The sequence below is a fragment of the Passer domesticus genome, chromosome 7, assembly GCF_036417665.1.
Source record: "Passer domesticus isolate bPasDom1 chromosome 7, bPasDom1.hap1, whole genome shotgun sequence".
Taxonomy (NCBI): domain Eukaryota; kingdom Metazoa; phylum Chordata; class Aves; order Passeriformes; family Passeridae; genus Passer; species Passer domesticus.
In genome coordinates this window covers 29,096,646-29,120,643 of record NC_087480.1, presented here as the reverse complement: position 1 = coordinate 29,120,643, position 23,998 = coordinate 29,096,646, and positions in this window count along the sequence as shown.

Here is a 23,998-nt window from a genome sequence, read left to right as displayed (position 1 = left end):
GGCCGGCAGCCTGCTGAACTTCCGCACAGATGAGGATACCGCCCAGATGCAAGGTGCCCATACAGGTGCGTGTGGCTGGTTTGACAGTGCCAAGTGCCTCCTGCAAACTGACATCAGGAACCTGGCCGGGTGACTTTTGTTTCTCTGGGGAAAAGCCATCGCTCCACTCCAAGGCCAGGTGGCCTGGAGTGGCCGGCTGCCTGTTGAAATTCCGCACGGATGCGGATAACTCCCAGATGAAAGGAGCCCCCACAGGCAACTGTGGCTGGTTTGACAGTGCCAAGTGCCTCCTGCAAACTGACATCAGGAACCTGGCCTGGTGACTTTTATTTCTCTGGGGAAAGGCCATTGTACGTGTCCAAGGTCTAATGGCCCGGAGTGGCCGGCTGCCTGCTGGAATTCGGCATGGATCAGGATGCCGCCGAGATGCAAGGTGCCCCCACAGGCACCTGTGGCTGGTTTGACAGTGCCATGTGCCTCCTGCAAAATGACATCAGGAACCTGGCCTTGTGACTTTCCTTTCTCTGGGGAAAGACCATGATTCATGTCCAGGGCCTTGCGGCCTGGAGTGGCCGGCTGCCTGCTGAAATTCCGCATGGATCGGGATGCCTCCCAGATGGAAAGTGCCCCCACAGCCAACTGTGGCTGGTTTGACAGTGCCAAGTGCCTCCTGCAAACTGACATCAGGAACCTGGCCGGGTGAGTTTTGTTTCTCTGGGGAAAGCCTTTCGTTCCTATCCATGGACGGGTGGCCCAGAGTGGCTGGCTGCCTGCTGAAATTCCGCACTGTTGAAGATACCTCCCAGATGGAAAGTACCACCACAGGCAACTGTGGCTGGTTTGACAGTGCCAAGCGCCTCCTGCAAACTGACATCAGGAACCTGGCCGGGTGACTTTTGTTTCCCTAGGGAAAAGCCGTGGTTCTTGTCCAGGGCCTGGTGGCCCGGAGTGGCCGGCTGCCTGCTGAAATTCCGCATGGATCGGGATGCCTCCCAGATGAAAAGTGCCCCCACAGGCACCTGTGGCTGGTTTGACAGTGCCAAGTGCCTCCTGCAAACTGACATCAGGAACCTGGCCTGGTGTCTTTTGTTTCTCAGGGGAAAGCCTTTCGTTCCTATCCATGGACGGGTGGCCCAGAGTGGCTGGCTGCCTGCTGAAATTCCGCACTGTTGAAGATACCTCCCAGATGGAAAGTACCACCACAGGCAACTGTGGCTGGTTTGACAGTGCCAAGCGCCTCCTGCAAACTGACATCAGGAACCTGGCCTGGTGACTTTTGTTTCTCACGGGAAAGGGCATCGTTCGTGTCCAGTGCCCGGTGGCCTGGTGTGGCCGGCAGCCTGCTGAACTTCCGCACAGATGAGGATACCGCCCAGATGCAAGGTGCCCATACAGGTGCGTGTGGCTGGTTTGACAGTGCCAAGTGCCTCCTGCAAACTGACATCAGGAACCTGGCCGGGTGACTTTTGTTTCTCTGGGGAAAAGCCATCGCTCCACTCCAGGGCCAGGTGGCCTGGAGTGGCCGGCTGCCTGTTGAAATTCCGCACGGATGCGGATAACTCCCAGATGAAAGGAGCCCCCACAGGCAACTGTGGCTGGTTTGACAGTGCCAAGTGCCTCCTGCAAACTGACATCAGGAACCTGGCCTGGTGACTTTTATTTCTCTGGGGAAAGGCCATTGTACGTGTCCAAGGTCTAATGGCCCGGAGTGGCCGGCTGCCTGCTGGAATTCGGCATGGATCAGGATGCCGCCGAGATGCAAGGTGCCCCCACAGGCAACTGTGGCTGGTTTGACAGTGCCAAGTGCCTCCTGCACACTGACATCAGGAACCTGACCTGGTGACTTTTATTTCTCTGGGGAAAGGCCATGGTTCATATCCTACAAACTGTGGCCCAAAGTGGCCGGCTGACTGCTGAAATTCCGCACGGATCAGGATACCTCCGAGATGCAAGGTGCCCCACAGGCACCTGTGGCTGGTTTGACAGTGCCAAGTGCCTCCTGCAAACTGACATCAGGAACCTGGCCTGGTGACTTTTGTTTCTCTGGGGAAAGGCCATGGTTCATATCCTGAGCCTGGTGTCCTGAGTGGCCGGCCCCCTGCTGAAATTCTGCACGGACCAGGATGCCGCCGAGATGAAAGGTGTCCCCACAGGCAACTGTGGCTGGTTTGACAGTGCCAAGTGCCTCCTGCAAACTGACATCAGGAACCTGGCCTGGTGACTTTTGTTTCTCTGGGGAAAGGCCATGGTTCATATCCTGAGCCTGGTGTCCTGAGTGGCCGGCCCCCTGCTGAAATTCTGCACGGACCAGGATGCCGCCGAGATGAAAGGTGCCCCCAGAGGCAACTGTGGCTGGTTTGACAGTGCCAAGTGCTTCCTGCAAACTGACATCAGAAACCTGGCCTGGTGATTTTCTTTCTCAGGGGAAAGGCCATGGTTCATGTCCAGGGCCCGGTGGCCCGTACTTGCCTGCTGCCTGCTGAAATTCCACACGGATCAGGATACCTCTCAGATGTAAGGTGCCACCACAGGCAACTGTGGCTGGTTTGACAGTGCCAAGTGCCTCCTGCAAACTGACATCAGGAACCTGGCCTTGTGAGTTTTGTTTCTCTGGGGAAAGGCCATCATTCTTGTTCAGAGCCCAGTGGCCCGGAGTGGCCGGCTGCCTGCTGAAATTCCGCATGGATCAGGATGCCTCCCAGATGAAAAGTGCCCCCACAGGCACCTGTGGCTGGTTTGACAGTGCCAAGTGCCTCCTGCAAACTGACATCAGGAACCTGGCCGGGTGAGTTTTGTTTCTCTGGGGAAAGCCTTTCATTCCTATCCATGGACGGGTGGCCCAGAGTGGCTGGCTGCCTGCTGAAATTCCGCACTGTTGAAGATACCTCCCAGATGGAAAGTACCACCACAGGCAACTGTGGCTGGTTTGACAGTGCCAAGCGCCTCCTGCAAACTGACATCAGGAACCTGGCCTGGTGACTTTTGTTTCTCACGGGAAAGGGCATCGTTCATGTCCATTGCCCGGTGGCCTGGTGTGGCCGGCAGCCTGCTGAACTTCCGCACAGATGAGGATACCTCCCAGATGCAAGGTGCCCATACAGGTGCGTGTGGCTGGTTTGACAGTGCCAAGTGCCTCCTGCAAACTGACATCAGGAACCTGGCCGGGTGACTTTTGTTTCTCTGGGGAAAAGCCATCGCTCCACTCCAAGGCCAGGTGGCCTGGAGTGGCCGGCTGCCTGTTGAAATTCCGCACGGATGCGGATAACTCCCAGATGAAAGGAGCCCCCACAGGCAACTGTGGCTGGTTTGACAGTGCCAAGTGCCTCCTGCAAACTGACATCAGGAACCTGGCCTGGTGACTTTTATTTCTCTGGGGAAAGGCCATTGTACGTGTCCAAGGTCTAATGGCCCGGAGTGGCCGGCTGCCTGCTGGAATTCGGCATGGATCAGGATGCCGCCGAGATGCAAGGTGCCCCCACAGGCACCTGTGGCTGGTTTGACAGTGCCATGTGCCTCCTGCAAAATGACATCAGGAACCTGGCCTTGTGACTTTCCTTTCTCTGGGGAAAGACCATGATTCATGTCCAGGGCCTTGCGGCCTGGAGTGCCCGGCTACCTGCTGAAATTCCGCATGGATCGGGATGCCTCCCAGATGGAAAGTGCCCCCACAGCCAACTGTGGCTGGTTTGACAGTGCCAAGTGCCTCCTGCAAACTGACATCAGGAACCTGGCCGGGTGACTTTTGTTTCCCTAGGGAAAAGCCGTGGTTCTTGTCCAGGGCCTGGTGGCCCGGAGTGGCCGGCTGCCTGCTGAAATTCCGCATGGATCGGGATGCCTCCCAGATGAAAAGTGCCCCCACAGGCAACTGTGGCTGGTTTGACAGTGCCAAGTGCTTCCTGCAAACTGACATCAGAAACCTGGCCTGGTGATTTTCTTTCTCAGGGGAAAGGCCATGGTTCATGTCCAGGGCCCGGTGGCCCGTACTTGCCTGCTGCCTGCTGAAATTCCACACGGAGCAGGATACCTCCCAGATGTAAGGTGCCACCACAGGCAACTGTGGCTGGTTTGACAGTGCCAAGTGCCTCCTGCAAACTGACATCAGGAACCTGGCCTTGTGAGTTTTGTTTCTCTGGGGAAAGGCCATCATTCTTGTTCAGAGCCCAGTGGCCCGGAGTGGCCGGCTGCCTGCTGAAATTCCGCATGGATCAGGATGCCTCCCAGATGAAAAGTGCCCCCACAGGCACCTGTGGCTGGTTTGACAGTGCCAAGTGCCTCCTGCAAACTGACATCAGGAACCTGGCCGGGTGAGTTTTGTTTCTCTGGGGAAAGCCTTTCGTTCCTATCCATGGACGGGTGGCCCAGAGTGGCTGGCTGCCTGCTGAAATTCCGCACTGTTGAAGATACCTCCCAGATGGAAAGTACCACCACAGGCAACTGTGGCTGGTTTGACAGTGCCAAGCGCCTCCTGCAAACTGACATCAGGAACCTGGCCTGGTGACTTTTGTTTCTCACGGGAAAGGGCATCGTTCGTGTCCAGTGCCCGGTGGCCTGGTGCGGCCGGCAGCCTGCTGAACTTCCGCACAGATGAGGATACCGCCCAGATGCAAGGTGCCCATACAGGTGCGTGTGGCTGGTTTGACAGTGCCAAGTGCCTCCTGCAAACTGACATCAGGAACCTGGCCGGGTGACTTTTGTTTCTCTGGGGAAAAGCCATCGCTCCACTCCAAGGCCAGGTGGCCTGGAGTGGCCGGCTGCCTGTTGAAATTCCGCACGGATGCGGATAACTCCCAGATGAAAGGAGCCCCCACAGGCAACTGTGGCTGGTTTGACAGTGCCAAGTGCCTCCTGCAAACTGACATCAGGAACCTGGCCTGGTGACTTTTATTTCTCTGGGGAAAGGCCATTGTACGTGTCCAAGGTCTAATGGCCCGGAGTGGCCGGCTGCCTGCTGGAATTCGGCATGGATCAGGATGCCGCCGAGATGCAAGGTGCCCCCACAGGCACCTGTGGCTGGTTTGACAGTGCCATGTGCCTCCTGCAAAATGACATCAGGAACCTGGCCTTGTGACTTTCCTTTCTCTGGGGAAAGACCATGATTCATGTCCAGGGCCTTGCGGCCTGGAGTGGCCGGCTGCCTGCTGAAATTCCGCATGGATCGGGATGCCTCCCAGATGGAAAGTGCCCCCACAGCCAACTGTGGCTGGTTTGACAGTGCCAAGTGCCTCCTGCAAACTGACATCAGGAACCTGGCCGGGTGAGTTTTGTTTCTCTGGGGAAAGCCTTTCGTTCCTATCCATGGACGGGTGGCCCAGAGTGGCTGGCTGCCTGCTGAAATTCCGCACTGTTGAAGATACCTCCCAGATGGAAAGTACCACCACAGGCAACTGTGGCTGGTTTGACAGTGCCAAGCGCCTCCTGCAAACTGACATCAGGAACCTGGCCGGGTGACTTTTGTTTCCCTAGGGAAAAGCCGTGGTTCTTGTCCAGGGCCTGGTGGCCCGGAGTGGCCGGCTGCCTGCTGAAATTCCGCATGGATCGGGATGCCTCCCAGATGAAAAGTGCCCCCACAGGCACCTGTGGCTGGTTTGACAGTGCCAAGTGCCTCCTGCAAACTGACATCAGGAACCTGGCCTGGTGTCTTTTGTTTCTCAGGGGAAAGCCTTTCGTTCCTATCCATGGACGGGTGGCCCAGAGTGGCTGGCTGCCTGCTGAAATTCCGCACTGTTGAAGATACCTCCCAGATGGAAAGTACCACCACAGGCAACTGTGGCTGGTTTGACAGTGCCAAGCGCCTCCTGCAAACTGACATCAGGAACCTGGCCTGGTGACTTTTGTTTCTCACGGGAAAGGGCATCGTTCGTGTCCAGTGCCCGGTGGCCTGGTGTGGCCGGCAGCCTGCTGAACTTCCGCACAGATGAGGATACCGCCCAGATGCAAGGTGCCCATACAGGTGCGTGTGGCTGGTTTGACAGTGCCAAGTGCCTCCTGCAAACTGACATCAGGAACCTGGCCGGGTGACTTTTGTTTCTCTGGGGAAAAGCCATCGCTCCACTCCAGGGCCAGGTGGCCTGGAGTGGCCGGCTGCCTGTTGAAATTCCGCACGGATGCGGATAACTCCCAGATGAAAGGAGCCCCCACAGGCAACTGTGGCTGGTTTGACAGTGCCAAGTGCCTCCTGCAAACTGACATCAGGAACCTGGCCTGGTGACTTTTATTTCTCTGGGGAAAGGCCATTGTACGTGTCCAAGGTCTAATGGCCCGGAGTGGCCGGCTGCCTGCTGGAATTCGGCATGGATCAGGATGCCGCCGAGATGCAAGGTGCCCCCACAGGCAACTGTGGCTGGTTTGACAGTGCCAAGTGCCTCCTGCACACTGACATCAGGAACCTGACCTGGTGACTTTTATTTCTCTGGGGAAAGGCCATGGTTCATATCCTACAAACTGTGGCCCAAAGTGGCCGGCTGACTGCTGAAATTCCGCACGGATCAGGATACCTCCGAGATGCAAGGTGCCCCACAGGCACCTGTGGCTGGTTTGACAGTGCCAAGTGCCTCCTGCAAACTGACATCAGGAACCTGGCCTGGTGACTTTTGTTTCTCTGGGGAAAGGCCATGGTTCATATCCTGAGCCTGGTGTCCTGAGTGGCCGGCCCCCTGCTGAAATTCTGCACGGACCAGGATGCCGCCGAGATGAAAGGTGCCCCCACAGGCAACTGTGGCTGGTTTGACAGTGCCAAGTGCCTCCTGCAAACTGACATCAGGAACCTGGCCTGGTGACTTTTGTTTCTCTGGGGAAAGGCCATGGTTCATATCCTGAGCCTGGTGTCCTGAGTGGCCGGCCCCCTGCTGAAATTCTGCACGGACCAGGATGCCGCCGAGATGAAAGGTGCCCCCAGAGGCAACTGTGGCTGGTTTGACAGTGCCAAGTGCTTCCTGCAAACTGACATCAGAAACCTGGCCTGGTGATTTTCTTTCTCAGGGGAAAGGCCATGGTTCATGTCCAGGGCCCGGTGGCCCGTACTTGCCTGCTGCCTGCTGAAATTCCACACGGATCAGGATACCTCTCAGATGTAAGGTGCCACCACAGGCAACTGTGGCTGGTTTGACAGTGCCAAGTGCCTCCTGCAAACTGACATCAGGAACCTGGCCTTGTGAGTTTTGTTTCTCTGGGGAAAGGCCATCATTCTTGTTCAGAGCCCAGTGGCCCGGAGTGGCCGGCTGCCTGCTGAAATTCCGCATGGATCAGGATGCCTCCCAGATGAAAAGTGCCCCCACAGGCACCTGTGGCTGGTTTGACAGTGCCAAGTGCCTCCTGCAAACTGACATCAGGAACCTGGCCGGGTGAGTTTTGTTTCTCTGGGGAAAGCCTTTCATTCCTATCCATGGACGGGTGGCCCAGAGTGGCTGGCTGCCTGCTGAAATTCCGCACTGTTGAAGATACCTCCCAGATGGAAAGTACCACCACAGGCAACTGTGGCTGGTTTGACAGTGCCAAGCGCCTCCTGCAAACTGACATCAGGAACCTGGCCTGGTGACTTTTGTTTCTCACGGGAAAGGGCATCGTTCATGTCCATTGCCCGGTGGCCTGGTGTGGCCGGCAGCCTGCTGAACTTCCGCACAGATGAGGATACCTCCCAGATGCAAGGTGCCCATACAGGTGCGTGTGGCTGGTTTGACAGTGCCAAGTGCCTCCTGCAAACTGACATCAGGAACCTGGCCGGGTGACTTTTGTTTCTCTGGGGAAAAGCCATCGCTCCACTCCAAGGCCAGGTGGCCTGGAGTGGCCGGCTGCCTGTTGAAATTCCGCACGGATGCGGATAACTCCCAGATGAAAGGAGCCCCCACAGGCAACTGTGGCTGGTTTGACAGTGCCAAGTGCCTCCTGCAAACTGACATCAGGAACCTGGCCTGGTGACTTTTATTTCTCTGGGGAAAGGCCATTGTACGTGTCCAAGGTCTAATGGCCCGGAGTGGCCGGCTGCCTGCTGGAATTCGGCATGGATCAGGATGCCGCCGAGATGCAAGGTGCCCCCACAGGCACCTGTGGCTGGTTTGACAGTGCCATGTGCCTCCTGCAAAATGACATCAGGAACCTGGCCTTGTGACTTTCCTTTCTCTGGGGAAAGACCATGATTCATGTCCAGGGCCTTGCGGCCTGGAGTGCCCGGCTACCTGCTGAAATTCCGCATGGATCGGGATGCCTCCCAGATGGAAAGTGCCCCCACAGCCAACTGTGGCTGGTTTGACAGTGCCAAGTGCCTCCTGCAAACTGACATCAGGAACCTGGCCGGGTGACTTTTGTTTCCCTAGGGAAAAGCCGTGGTTCTTGTCCAGGGCCTGGTGGCCCGGAGTGGCCGGCTGCCTGCTGAAATTCCGCATGGATCGGGATGCCTCCCAGATGAAAAGTGCCCCCACAGGCAACTGTGGCTGGTTTGACAGTGCCAAGTGCTTCCTGCAAACTGACATCAGAAACCTGGCCTGGTGATTTTCTTTCTCAGGGGAAAGGCCATGGTTCATGTCCAGGGCCCGGTGGCCCGTACTTGCCTGCTGCCTGCTGAAATTCCACACGGAGCAGGATACCTCCCAGATGTAAGGTGCCACCACAGGCAACTGTGGCTGGTTTGACAGTGCCAAGTGCCTCCTGCAAACTGACATCAGGAACCTGGCCTTGTGAGTTTTGTTTCTCTGGGGAAAGGCCATCATTCTTGTTCAGAGCCCAGTGGCCCGGAGTGGCCGGCTGCCTGCTGAAATTCCGCATGGATCAGGATGCCTCCCAGATGAAAAGTGCCCCCACAGGCACCTGTGGCTGGTTTGACAGTGCCAAGTGCCTCCTGCAAACTGACATCAGGAACCTGGCCGGGTGAGTTTTGTTTCTCTGGGGAAAGCCTTTCGTTCCTATCCATGGACGGGTGGCCCAGAGTGGCTGGCTGCCTGCTGAAATTCCGCACTGTTGAAGATACCTCCCAGATGGAAAGTACCACCACAGGCAACTGTGGCTGGTTTGACAGTGCCAAGCGCCTCCTGCAAACTGACATCAGGAACCTGGCCTGGTGACTTTTGTTTCTCACGGGAAAGGGCATCGTTCGTGTCCAGTGCCCGGTGGCCTGGTGTGGCCGGCAGCCTGCTGAACTTCCGCACAGATGAGGATACCGCCCAGATGCAAGGTGCCCATACAGGTGCGTGTGGCTGGTTTGACAGTGCCAAGTGCCTCCTGCAAACTGACATCAGGAACCTGGCCGGGTGACTTTTGTTTCTCTGGGGAAAAGCCATCGCTCCACTCCAAGGCCAGGTGGCCTGGAGTGGCCGGCTGCCTGTTGAAATTCCGCACGGATGCGGATAACTCCCAGATGAAAGGAGCCCCCACAGGCAACTGTGGCTGGTTTGACAGTGCCAAGTGCCTCCTGCAAACTGACATCAGGAACCTGGCCTGGTGACTTTTATTTCTCTGGGGAAAGGCCATTGTACGTGTCCAAGGTCTAATGGCCCGGAGTGGCCGGCTGCCTGCTGGAATTCGGCATGGATCAGGATGCCGCCGAGATGCAAGGTGCCCCCACAGGCACCTGTGGCTGGTTTGACAGTGCCATGTGCCTCCTGCAAAATGACATCAGGAACCTGGCCTTGTGACTTTCCTTTCTCTGGGGAAAGACCATGATTCATGTCCAGGGCCTTGCGGCCTGGAGTGGCCGGCTGCCTGCTGAAATTCCGCATGGATCGGGATGCCTCCCAGATGGAAAGTGCCCCCACAGCCAACTGTGGCTGGTTTGACAGTGCCAAGTGCCTCCTGCAAACTGACCTCAGGAACCTGGCCGGGTGACTTTTGTTTCCCTAGGGAAAAGCCGTGGTTCTTGTCCAGGGCCTGGTGGCCCGGAGTGGCCGGCTGCCTGCTGAAATTCCGCATGGTTCGGGATGCCTCCCAGATGAAAAGTGCCCCCACAGGCACCTGTGGCTGGTTTGACAGTGCCAAGTGCCTCCTGCAAACTGACATCAGGAACCTGGCCTTGTGAGTTTTGTTTCTCTGGGGAAAGCCTTTCGTTCCTATCCATGGACGGGTGGCCCAGAGTGGCTGGCTGCCTGCTGAAATTCCGCACTGTTGAAGATACCTCCCAGATGGAAAGTACCACCACAGGCAACTGTGGCTGGTTTGACAGTGCCAAGCGCCTCCTGCAAACTGACATCAGGAACCTGGCCTGGTGACTTTTGTTTCTCACGGGAAAGGGCATCGTTTGTGTCCAGTGCCCGGTGGCCTGGTGTGGCCGGCAGCCTGCTGAACTTCCGCACAGATGAGGATACCGCCCAGATGCAAGGTGCCCATACAGGTGCGTGTGGCTGGTTTGACAGTGCCAAGTGCCTCCTGCAAACTGACATCAGGAACCTGGCCGGGTGACTTTTGTTTCTCTGGGGAAAAGCCATCGCTCCACTCCAGGGCCAGGTGGCCTGGAGTGGCCGGCTGCTTGTTTAAATTCCGCACGGATGCGGATAACTCCCAGATGAAAGGAGCCCCCACAGGCAACTGTGGCTGGTTTGACAGTGCCAAGTGCCTCCTGCAAACTGACATCAGGAACCTGGCCTGGTGACTTTTATTTCTCTGGGGAAAGGCCATTGTACGTGTCCAAGGTCTAATGGCCCGGAGTGGCCGGCTGCCTGCTGGAATTCGGCATGGATCAGGATGCCGCCGAGATGCAAGGTGCCCCCACAGGCAACTGTGGCTGGTTTGACAGTGCCAAGTGCCTCCTGCACACTGACATCAGGAACCTGACCTGGTGACTTTTGTTTCTCTGGGGAAAGGCCATGGTTCATATCCTACAAACTGTGGCCCAAAGTGGCCGGCTGACTCCTGAAATTCCACACGGATCAGGATACCTCCGAGATGCAAGGTGCCCCACAGGCACCTGTGGCTGGTTTGACAGTGCCAAGTGCCTCCTGTAAACTGACATCAGGAACCTGGCCGGGTGACTTTTGTTTCTCTGGGGAAAGGCCATGGTTCATATCCTGAGCCTGGTGTCCTGAGTGGCCGGCCCCCTGCTGAAATTCTGCACGGACCAGGATGCCGCCGAGATGAAAGGTGCCCCCAGAGGCAACTGTGGCTGGTTTGACAGTGCCAAGTGCTTCCTGCAAACTGACATCAGAAACCTGGCCTGGTGATTTTCTTTCTCAGGGGAAAGGCCATGGTTCATGTCCAGGGCCCGGTGGCCCGTACTTGCCTGCTGCCTGCTGAAATTCCACACGGATCAGGATACCTCCCAGATGTAAGGTGCCACCACAGGCAACTGTGGCTGGTTTGACAGTGCCAAGTGCCTCCTGCAAACTGACATCAGGAACCTGGCCTTGTGAGTTTTGTTTCTCTGGGGAAAGGCCATCATTCTTGTTCAGAGCCCAGTGGCCCGGAGTGGCCGGCTGCCTGCTGAAATTCCGCATGGATCAGGATGCCTCCCAGATGAAAAGTGCCCCCACAGGCACCTGTGGCTGGTTTGACAGTGCCAAGTGCCTCCTGCAAACTGACATCAGGAACCTGGCCGGGTGAGTTTTGTTTCTCTGGGGAAAGCCTTTCATTCCTATCCATGGACGGGTGGCCCAGAGTGGCTGGCTGCCTGCTGAAATTCCGCACTGTTGAAGATACCTCCCAGATGGAAAGTACCACCACAGGCAACTGTGGCTGGTTTGACAGTGCCAAGCGCCTCCTGCAAACTGACATCAGGAACCTGGCCTGGTGACTTTTGTTTCTCACGGGAAAGGGCATCGTTCATGTCCATTGCCCGGTGGCCTGGTGTGGCCGGCAGCCTGCTGAACTTCCGCACAGATGAGGATACCGCCCAGATGCAAGGTGCCCATACAGGTGCGTGTGGCTGGTTTGACAGTGCCAAGTGCCTCCTGCAAACTGACATCAGGAACCTGGCCGGGTGACTTTTGTTTCTCTGGGGAAAAGCCATCGCTCCACTCCAGGGCCAGGTGGCCTGGAGTGGCCGGCTGCCTGTTGAAATTCCGCACGGATGCGGATAACTCCCAGATGAAAGGAGCCCCCACAGGCAACTGTGGCTGGTTTGACAGTGCCAAGTGCCTCCTGCAAACTGACATCAGGAACCTGGCCTGGTGACTTTTATTTCTCTGGGGAAAGGCCATTGTACGTGTCCAAGGTCTAATGGCCCGGAGTGGCCGGCTGCCTGCTGGAATTCGGCATGGATCAGGATGCCGCCGAGATGCAAGGTGCCCCACAGGCAACTGTGGCTGGTTTGACAGTGCCAAGTGCCTCCTGCACACTGACATCAGGAACCTGACCTGGTGACTTTTGTTTCTCTGGGGAAAGGCCATGGTTCATATCCTACAAACTGTGGCCCAAAGTGGCCGGCTGACTGCTGAAATTCCACACGGATCAGGATACCTCCGAGATGCAAGGTGCCCCACAGGCACCTGTGGCTGGTTTGACAGTGCCAAGTGCCTCCTGCAAACTGACATCAGGAACCTGGCCTTGTGAGTTTTGTTTCTCTGGGGAAAGGCCATCATTCTTGTTCAGAGCCCAGTGGCCCGGAGTGGCCGGCTGCCTGCTGAAATTCCGCATGGATCAGGATGCCTCCCAGATGAAAAGTGCCCCCACAGGCACCTGTGGCTGGTTTGACAGTGCCAAGTGCCTCCTGCAAACTGACATCAGGAACCTGGCCGGGTGAGTTTTGTTTCTCTGGGGAAAGCCTTTCGTTCCTATCCATGGACGGGTGGCCCAGAGTGGCTGGCTGCCTGCTGAAATTCCGCACAGATGAGGATACCTCCCAGATGCAAGGTGCCCATACAGGTGCGTGTGGCTGGTTTGACAGTGCCAAGTGCCTCCTGCAAACTGACATCAGGAACCTGGCCGGGTGACTTTTGTTTCTCTGGGGAAAGGCCATGGTTCATATCCTGAGCCTGGTGTCCTGAGTGGCCGGCCCCCTGCTGAAATTCTGCACGGACCAGGATGCCGCCGAGATGAAAGGTGCCCCCACAGGCAACTGTGGCTGGTTGGACAGTGCCAAGTGCTTCCTGCAAACTGACATCAGAAACCTGGCCTGGTGATTTTCTTTCTCAGGGGAAAGGCCATGGTTCATGTCCAGGGCCCGGTGGCCCGTACTTGCCTGCTGCCTGCTGAAATTCCACACGGATCAGGATACCTCCCAGATGTAAGGTGCCACCACAGGCAACTGTGGCTGGTTTGACAGTGCCAAGTGCCTCCTGCAAACTGACATCAGGAACCTGGCCTTGTGAGTTTTGTTTCTCTGGGGAAAGGCCATCATTCTTGTTCAGAGCCCAGTGGCCCGGAGTGGCCGGCTGCCTGCTGAAATTCCGCATGGATCAGGATGCCTCCCAGATGAAAAGTGCCCCCACAGGCACCTGTGGCTGGTTTGACAGTGCCAAGTGCCTCCTGCAAACTGACATCAGGAACCTGGCCGGGTGAGTTTTGTTTCTCTGGGGAAAGCCTTTCGTTCCTATCCATGGACGGGTGGCCCAGAGTGGCTGGCTGCCTGCTGAAATTCCGCACTGTTGAAGATACCTCCCAGATGGAAAGTACCACCACAGGCAACTGTGGCTGGTTTGACAGTGCCAAGCGCCTCCTGCAAACTGACATCAGGAACCTGGCCTGGTGACTTTTGTTTCTCACGGGAAAGGGCATCGTTCATGTCCATTGCCCGGTGGCCTGGTGTGGCCGGCAGCCTGCTGAACTTCCGCACAGATGAGGATACCTCCCAGATGCAAGGTGCCCATACAGGTGCGTGTGGCTGGTTTGACAGTGCCAAGTGCCTCCTGCAAACTGACATCAGGAACCTGGCCGGGTGAGTTTTGTTTCTCTGGGGAAAGCCTTTCGTTCCTATCCATGGACGGGTGGCCCAGAGTGGCTGGCTGCCTGCTGAAATTCCGCACTGTTGAAGATACCTCCCAGATGGAAAGTACCACCACAGGCAACTGTGGCTGGTTTGACAGTGCCAAGCGCCTCCTGCAAACTGACATCAGGAACCTGGCCGGGTGACTTTTGTTTCCCTAGGGAAAAGCCGTGGTTCTTGTCCAGGGCCTGGTGGCCCGGAGTGGCCGGCTGCCTGCTGAAATTCCGCATGGATCAGGATGCCTCCCAGATGAAAAGTGCCCCCACAGGCACCTGTGGCTGGTTTGACAGTGCCAAGTGCCTCCTGCAAACTGACATCAGGAACCTGGCCGGGTGAGTTTTGTTTCTCTGGGGAAAGCCTTTCGTTCCTATCCATGGACGGGTGGCCCAGAGTGGCTGGCTGCCTGCTGAAATTCCGCACAGATGAGGATACCTCCCAGATGCAAGGTGCCCATACAGGTGCGTGTGGCTGGTTTGACAGTGCCAAGTGCCTCCTGCAAACTGACATCAGGAACCTGGCCGGGTGACTTTTGTTTCTCTGGGGAAAGGCCATGGTTCATATCCTGAGCCTGGTGTCCTGAGTGGCCGGCCCCCTGCTGAAATTCTGCACGGACCAGGATGCCGCCGAGATGAAAGGTGCCCCCACAGGCAACTGTGGCTGGTTGGACAGTGCCAAGTGCTTCCTGCAAACTGACATCAGAAACCTGGCCTGGTGATTTTCTTTCTCAGGGGAAAGGCCATGGTTCATGTCCAGGGCCCGGTGGCCCGTACTTGCCTGCTGCCTGCTGAAATTCCACACGGATCAGGATACCTCCCAGATGTAAGGTGCCACCACAGGCAACTGTGGCTGGTTTGACAGTGCCAAGTGCCTCCTGCAAACTGACATCAGGAACCTGGCCTTGTGAGTTTTGTTTCTCTGGGGAAAGGCCATCATTCTTGTTCAGAGCCCAGTGGCCCGGAGTGGCCGGCTGCCTGCTGAAATTCCGCATGGATCAGGATGCCTCCCAGATGAAAAGTGCCCCCACAGGCACCTGTGGCTGGTTTGACAGTGCCAAGTGCCTCCTGCAAACTGACATCAGGAACCTGGCCGGGTGAGTTTTGTTTCTCTGGGGAAAGCCTTTCGTTCCTATCCATGGACGGGTGGCCCAGAGTGGCTGGCTGCCTGCTGAAATTCCGCACTGTTGAAGATACCTCCCAGATGGAAAGTACCACCACAGGCAACTGTGGCTGGTTTGACAGTGCCAAGCGCCTCCTGCAAACTGACATCAGGAACCTGGCCTGGTGACTTTTGTTTCTCACGGGAAAGGGCATCGTTCATGTCCATTGCCCGGTGGCCTGGTGTGGCCGGCAGCCTGCTGAACTTCCGCACAGATGAGGATACCTCCCAGATGCAAGGTGCCCATACAGGTGCGTGTGGCTGGTTTGACAGTGCCAAGTGCCTCCTGCAAACTGACATCAGGAACCTGGCCGGGTGAGTTTTGTTTCTCTGGGGAAAGCCTTTCGTTCCTATCCATGGACGGGTGGCCCAGAGTGGCTGGCTGCCTGCTGAAATTCCGCACTGTTGAAGATACCTCCCAGATGGAAAGTACCACCACAGGCAACTGTGGCTGGTTTGACAGTGCCAAGCGCCTCCTGCAAACTGACATCAGGAACCTGGCCGGGTGACTTTTGTTTCCCTAGGGAAAAGCCGTGGTTCTTGTCCAGGGCCTGGTGGCCCGGAGTGGCCGGCTGCCTGCTGAAATTCCGCATGGATCGGGATGCCTCCCAGATGAAAAGTGCCCCCACAGGCACCTGTGGCTGGTTTGACAGTGCCAAGTGCCTCCTGCAAACTGACATCAGGAACCTGGCCTGGTGTCTTTTGTTTCTCAGGGGAAAGCCTTTCGTTCCTATCCATGGACGGGTGGCCCAGAGTGGCTGGCTGCCTGCTGAAATTCCGCACTGTTGAAGATACCTCCCAGATGGAAAGTACCACCACAGGCAACTGTGGCTGGTTTGACAGTGCCAAGCGCCTCCTGCAAACTGACATCAGGAACCTGGCCTGGTGACTTTTGTTTCTCACGGGAAAGGGCATCGTTCGTGTCCAGTGCCCGGTGGCCTGGTGTGGCCGGCAGCCTGCTGAACTTCCGCACAGATGAGGATACCGCCCAGATGCAAGGTGCCCATACAGGTGCGTGTGGCTGGTTTGACAGTGCCAAGTGCCTCCTGCAAACTGACATCAGGAACCTGGCCGGGTGACTTTTGTTTCTCTGGGGAAAAGCCATCGCTCCACTCCAGGGCCAGGTGGCCTGGAGTGGCCGGCTGCCTGTTGAAATTCCGCACGGATGCGGATAACTCCCAGATGAAAGGAGCCCCCACAGGCAACTGTGGCTGGTTTGACAGTGCCAAGTGCCTCCTGCAAACTGACATCAGGAACCTGGCCTGGTGACTTTTATTTCTCTGGGGAAAGGCCATTGTACGTGTCCAAGGTCTAATGGCCCGGAGTGGCCGGCTGCCTGCTGGAATTCGGCATGGATCAGGATGCCGCCGAGATGCAAGGTGCCCCCACAGGCAACTGTGGCTGGTTTGACAGTGCCAAGTGCCTCCTGCACACTGACATCAGGAACCTGACCTGGTGACTTTTATTTCTCTGGGGAAAGGCCATGGTTCATATCCTACAAACTGTGGCCCAAAGTGGCCGGCTGACTGCTGAAATTCCGCACGGATCAGGATACCTCCGAGATGCAAGGTGCCCCACAGGCACCTGTGGCTGGTTTGACAGTGCCAAGTGCCTCCTGCAAACTGACATCAGGAACCTGGCCTGGTGACTTTTGTTTCTCTGGGGAAAGGCCATGGTTCATATCCTGAGCCTGGTGTCCTGAGTGGCCGGCCCCCTGCTGAAATTCTGCACGGACCAGGATGCCGCCGAGATGAAAGGTGCCCCCACAGGCAACTGTGGCTGGTTTGACAGTGCCAAGTGCCTCCTGCAAACTGACATCAGGAACCTGGCCTGGTGACATTTGTTTCTCTGGGGTAAGGCCATGGTTCATATCCTGAGCCTGGTGTCCTGAGTGGCCGGCCCCCTGCTGAAATTCTGCACGGACCAGGATGCCGCCGAGATGAAAGGTGCCCCCAGAGGCAACTGTGGCTGGTTTGACAGTGCCAAGTGCTTCCTGCAAACTGACATCAGAAACCTGGCCTGGTGATTTTCTTTCTCAGGGGAAAGGCCATGGTTCATGTCCAGGGCCCGGTGGCCCGTACTTGCCTGCTGCCTGCTGAAATTCCACACGGATCAGGATACCTCTCAGATGTAAGGTGCCACCACAGGCAACTGTGGCTGGTTTGACAGTGCCAAGTGCCTCCTGCAAACTGACATCAGGAACCTGGCCTTGTGAGTTTTGTTTCTCTGGGGAAAGGCCATCATTCTTGTTCAGAGCCCAGTGGCCCGGAGTGGCCGGCTGCCTGCTGAAATTCCGCATGGATCAGGATGCCTCCCAGATGAAAAGTGCCCCCACAGGCACCTGTGGCTGGTTTGACAGTGCCAAGTGCCTCCTGCAAACTGACATCAGGAACCTGGCCGGGTGAGTTTTGTTTCTCTGGGGAAAGCCTTTCATTCCTATCCATGGACGGGTGGCCCAGAGTGGCTGGCTGCCTGCTGAAATTCCGCACTGTTGAAGATACCTCCCAGATGGAAAGTACCACCACAGGCAACTGTGGCTGGTTTGACAGTGCCAAGCGCCTCCTGCAAACTGACATCAGGAACCTGGCCTGGTGACTTTTGTTTCTCACGGGAAAGGGCATCGTTCATGTCCATTGCCCGGTGGCCTGGTGTGGCCGGCAGCCTGCTGAACTTCCGCACAGATGAGGATACCTCCCAGATGCAAGGTGCCCATACAGGTGCGTGTGGCTGGTTTGACAGTGCCAAGTGCCTCCTGCAAACTGACATCAGGAACCTGGCCGGGTGACTTTTGTTTCTCTGGGGAAAAGCCATCGCTCCACTCCAAGGCCAGGTGGCCTGGAGTGGCCGGCTGCCTGTTGAAATTCCGCACGGATGCGGATAACTCCCAGATGAAAGGAGCCCCCACAGGCAACTGTGGCTGGTTTGACAGTGCCAAGTGCCTCCTGCAAACTGACATCAGGAACCTGGCCTGGTGACTTTTATTTCTCTGGGGAAAGGCCATTGTACGTGTCCAAGGTCTAATGGCCCGGAGTGGCCGGCTGCCTGCTGGAATTCGGCATGGATCAGGATGCCGCCGAGATGCAAGGTGCCCCCACAGGCACCTGTGGCTGGTTTGACAGTGCCATGTGCCTCCTGCAAAATGACATCAGGAACCTGGCCTTGTGACTTTCCTTTCTCTGGGGAAAGACCATGATTCATGTCCAGGGCCTTGCGGCCTGGAGTGCCCGGCTGCCTGCTGAAATTCCGCATGGATCGGGATGCCTCCCAGATGGAAAGTGCCCCCACAGCCAACTGTGGCTGGTTTGACAGTGCCAAGTGCCTCCTGCAAACTGACATCAGGAACCTGGCCGGGTGACTTTTGTTTCCCTAGGGAAAAGCCGTGGTTCTTGTCCAGGGCCTGGTGGCCCGGAGTGGCCGGCTGCCTGCTGAAATTCCGCATGGATCGGGATGCCTCCCAGATGAAAAGTGCCCCCACAGGCAACTGTGGCTGGTTTGACAGTGCCAAGTGCTTCCTGCAAACTGACATCAGAAACCTGGCCTGGTGATTTTCTTTCTCAGGGGAAAGGCCATGGTTCATGTCCAGGGCCCGGTGGCCCGTACTTGCCTGCTGCCTGCTGAAATTCCACACGGAGCAGGATACCTCCCAGATGTAAGGTGCCACCACAGGCAACTGTGGCTGGTTTGACAGTGCCAAGTGCCTCCTGCAAACTGACATCAGGAACCTGGCCTTGTGAGTTTTGTTTCTCTGGGGAAAGGCCATCATTCTTGTTCAGAGCCCAGTGGCCCGGAGTGGCCGGCTGCCTGCTGAAATTCCGCATGGATCAGGATGCCTCCCAGATGAAAAGTGCCCCCACAGGCACCTGTGGCTGGTTTGACAGTGCCAAGTGCCTCCTGCAAACTGACATCAGGAACCTGGCCGGGTGAGTTTTGTTTCTCTGGGGAAAGCCTTTCGTTCCTATCCATGGACGGGTGGCCCAGAGTGGCTGGCTGCCTGCTGAAATTCCGCACTGTTGAAGATACCTCCCAGATGGAAAGTACCACCACAGGCAACTGTGGCTGGTTTGACAGTGCCAAGCGCCTCCTGCAAACTGACATCAGGAACCTGGCCTGGTGACTTTTGTTTCTCACGGGAAAGGGCATCGTTCGTGTCCAGTGCCCGGTGGCCTGGTGTGGCCGGCAGCCTGCTGAACTTCCGCACAGATGAGGATACCTCCCAGATGCAAGGTGCCCATACAGGTGCGTGTGGCTGGTTTGACAGTGCCAAGTGCCTCCTGCAAACTGACATCAGGAACCTGGCCGGGTGACTTTTGTTTCTCTGGGGAAAAGCCATCGCTCCACTCCAAGGCCAGGTGGCCTGGAGTGGCCGGCTGCCTGTTGAAATTCCGCACGGATGCGGATAACTCCCAGATGAAAGGAGCCCCCACAGGCAACTGTGGCTGGTTTGACAGTGCCAAGTGCCTCCTGCAAACTGACATCAGGAACCTGGCCTGGTGACTTTTATTTCTCTGGGGAAAGGCCATTGTACGTGTCCAAGGTCTAATGGCCCGGAGTGGCCGGCTGCCTGCTGGAATTCGGCATGGATCAGGATGCCGCCGAGATGCAAGGTGCCCCCACAGGCACCTGTGGCTGGTTTGACAGTGCCATGTGCCTCCTGCAAAATGACATCAGGAACCTGGCCTTGTGACTTTCCTTTCTCTGGGGAAAGACCATGATTCATGTCCAGGGCCTTGCGGCCTGGAGTGGCCGGCTGCCTGCTGAAATTCCGCATGGATCGGGATGCCTCCCAGATGGAAAGTGCCCCCACAGCCAACTGTGGCTGGTTTGACAGTGCCAAGTGCCTCCTGCAAACTGACATCAGGAACCTGGCCGGGTGAGTTTTGTTTCTCTGGGGAAAGCCTTTCGTTCCTATCCATGGACGGGTGGCCCAGAGTGGCTGGCTGCCTGCTGAAATTCCGCACTGTTGAAGATACCTCCCAGATGGAAAGTACCACCACAGGCAACTGTGGCTGGTTTGACAGTGCCAAGCGCCTCCTGCAAACTGACATCAGGAACCTGGCCGGGTGACTTTTGTTTCCCTAGGGAAAAGCCGTGGTTCTTGTCCAGGGCCTGGTGGCCCGGAGTGGCCGGCTGCCTGCTGAAATTCCGCATGGATCGGGATGCCTCCCAGATGAAAAGTGCCCCCACAGGCACCTGTGGCTGGTTTGACAGTGCCAAGTGCCTCCTGCAAACTGACATCAGGAACCTGGCCTGGTGTCTTTTGTTTCTCAGGGGAAAGCCTTTCGTTCCTATCCATGGACGGGTGGCCCAGAGTGGCTGGCTGCCTGCTGAAATTCCGCACTGTTGAAGATACCTCCCAGATGGAAAGTACCACCACAGGCAACTGTGGCTGGTTTGACAGTGCCAAGCGCCTCCTGCAAACTGACATCAGGAACCTGGCCTGGTGACTTTTGTTTCTCACGGGAAAGGGCATCGTTCGTGTCCAGTGCCCGGTGGCCTGGTGTGGCCGGCAGCCTGCTGAACTTCCGCACAGATGAGGATACCGCCCAGATGCAAGGTGCCCATACAGGTGCGTGTGGCTGGTTTGACAGTGCCAAGTGCCTCCTGCAAACTGACATCAGGAACCTGGCCGGGTGACTTTTGTTTCTCTGGGGAAAAGCCATCGCTCCACTCCAGGGCCAGGTGGCCTGGAGTGGCCGGCTGCCTGTTGAAATTCCGCACGGATGCGGATAACTCCCAGATGAAAGGAGCCCCCACAGGCAACTGTGGCTGGTTTGACAGTGCCAAGTGCCTCCTGCAAACTGACATCAGGAACCTGGCCTGGTGACTTTTATTTCTCTGGGGAAAGGCCATTGTACGTGTCCAAGGTCTAATGGCCCGGAGTGGCCGGCTGCCTGCTGGAATTCGGCATGGATCAGGATGCCGCCGAGATGCAAGGTGCCCCCACAGGCAACTGTGGCTGGTTTGACAGTGCCAAGTGCCTCCTGCACACTGACATCAGGAACCTGACCTGGTGACTTTTATTTCTCTGGGGAAAGGCCATGGTTCATATCCTACAAACTGTGGCCCAAAGTGGCCGGCTGACTGCTGAAATTCCGCACGGATCAGGATACCTCCGAGATGCAAGGTGCCCCACAGGCACCTGTGGCTGGTTTGACAGTGCCAAGTGCCTCCTGCAAACTGACATCAGGAACCTGGCCTGGTGACTTTTGTTTCTCTGGGGAAAGGCCATGGTTCATATCCTGAGCCTGGTGTCCTGAGTGGCCGGCCCCCTGCTGAAATTCTGCACGGACCAGGATGCCGCCGAGATGAAAGGTGCCCCCACAGGCAACTGTGGCTGGTTTGACAGTGCCAAGTGCCTCCTGCAAACTGACATCAGGAACCTGGCCTGGTGACTTTTGTTTCTCTGGGGAAAGGCCATGGTTCATATCCTGAGCCTGGTGTCCTGAGTGGCCGGCCCCCTGCTGAAATTCTGCACGGACCAGGATGCCGCCGAGATGAAAGGTGCCCCCAGAGGCAACTGTGGCTGGTTTGACAGTGCCAAGTGCTTCCTGCAAACTGACATCAGAAACCTGGCCTGGTGATTTTCTTTCTCAGGGGAAAGGCCATGGTTCATGTCCAGGGCCCGGTGGCCCGTACTTGCCTGCTGCCTGCTGAAATTCCACACGGATCAGGATACCTCTCAGATGTAAGGTGCCACCACAGGCAACTGTGGCTGGTTTGACAGTGCCAAGTGCCTCCTGCAAACTGACATCAGGAACCTGGCCTTGTGAGTTTTGTTTCTCTGGGGAAAGGCCATCATTCTTGTTCAGAGCCCAGTGGCCCGGAGTGGCCGGCTGCCTGCTGAAATTCCGCATGGATCAGGATGCCTCCCAGATGAAAAGTGCCCCCACAGGCACCTGTGGCTGGTTTGACAGTGCCAAGTGCCTCCTGCAAACTGACATCAGGAACCTGGCCGGGTGAGTTTTGTTTCTCTGGGGAAAGCCTTTCATTCCTATCCATGGACGGGTGGCCCAGAGTGGCTGGCTGCCTGCTGAAATTCCGCACTGTTGAAGATACCTCCCAGATGGAAAGTACCACCACAGGCAACTGTGGCTGGTTTGACAGTGCCAAGCGCCTCCTGCAAACTGACATCAGGAACCTGGCCTGGTGACTTTTGTTTCTCACGGGAAAGGGCATCGTTCATGTCCATTGCCCGGTGGCCTGGTGTGGCCGGCAGCCTGCTGAACTTCCGCACAGATGAGGATACCTCCCAGATGCAAGGTGCCCATACAGGTGCGTGTGGCTGGTTTGACAGTGCCAAGTGCCTCCTGCAAACTGACATCAGGAACCTGGCCGGGTGACTTTTGTTTCTCTGGGGAAAAGCCATCGCTCCACTCCAAGGCCAGGTGGCCTGGAGTGGCCGGCTGCCTGTTGAAATTCCGCACGGATGCGGATAACTCCCAGATGAAAGGAGCCCCCACAGGCAACTGTGGCTGGTTTGACAGTGCCAAGTGCCTCCTGCAAACTGACATCAGGAACCTGGCCTGGTGACTTTTATTTCTCTGGGGAAAGGCCATTGTACGTGTCCAAGGTCTAATGGCCCGGAGTGGCCGGCTGCCTGCTGGAATTCGGCATGGATCAGGATGCCGCCGAGATGCAAGGTGCCCCCACAGGCACCTGTGGCTGGTTTGACAGTGCCATGTGCCTCCTGCAAAATGACATCAGGAACCTGGCCTTGTGACTTTCCTTTCTCTGGGGAAAGACCATGATTCATGTCCAGGGCCTTGCGGCCTGGAGTGGCCGGCTGCCTGCTGAAATTCCGCATGGATCGGGATGCCTCCCAGATGGAAAGTGCCCCCACAGCCAACTGTGGCTGGTTTGACAGTGCCAAGTGCCTCCTGCAAACTGACATCAGGAACCTGGCCGGGTGACTTTTGTTTCCCTAGGGAAAAGCCGTGGTTCTTGTCCAGGGCCTGGTGGCCCGGAGTGGCCGGCTGCCTGCTGAAATTCCGCATGGATCGGGATGCCTCCCAGATGAAAAGTGCCCCCACAGGCAACTGTGGCTGGTTTGACAGTGCCAAGTGCTTCCTGCAAACTGACATCAGAAACCTGGCCTGGTGATTTTCTTTCTCAGGGGAAAGGCCATGGTTCATGTCCAGGGCCCGGTGGCCCGTACTTGCCTGCTGCCTGCTGAAATTCCACACGGAGCAGGATACCTCCCAGATGTAAGGTGCCACCACAGGCAACTGTGGCTGGTTTGACAGTGCCAAGTGCCTCCTGCAAACTGACATCAGGAACCTGGCCTTGTGAGTTTTGTTTCTCTGGGGAAAGGCCATCATTCTTGTTCAGAGCCCAGTGGCCCGGAGTGGCCGGCTGCCTGCTGAAATTCCGCATGGATCAGGATGCCTCCCAGATGAAAAGTGCCCCCACAGGCACCTGTGGCTGGTTTGACAGTGCCAAGTGCCTCCTGCAAACTGACATCAGGAACCTGGCCGGGTGACTTTTGTTTCTCTGGGGAAAGCCTTTCGTTCCTATCCATGGACGGGTGGCCCAGAGTGGCTGGCTGCCTGCTGAAATTCCGCACTGTTGAAGATACCTCCCAGATGGAAAGTACCACCACAGGCAACTGTGGCTGGTTTGACAGTGCCAAGCGCCTCCTGCAAACTGACATCAGGAACCTGGCCTGGTGACTTTTGTTTCTCACGGGAAAGGGCATCGTTCATGTCCATTGCCCGGTGGCCTGGTGTGGCCGGCAGCCTGCTGAACTTCCGCACAGATGAGGATACCTCCCAGATGCAAGGTGCCCATACAGGTGCGTGTGGCTGGTTTGACAGTGCCAAGTGCCTCCTGCAAACTGACATCAGGAACCTGGCCGGGTGACTTTTGTTTCTCTGGGGAAAAGCCATCGCTCCACTCCAAGGCCAGGTGGCCTGGAGTGGCCGGCTGCCTGTTGAAATTCCGCACGGATGCGGATAACTCCCAGATGAAAGGAGCCCCCACAGGCAACTGTGGCTGGTTTGACAG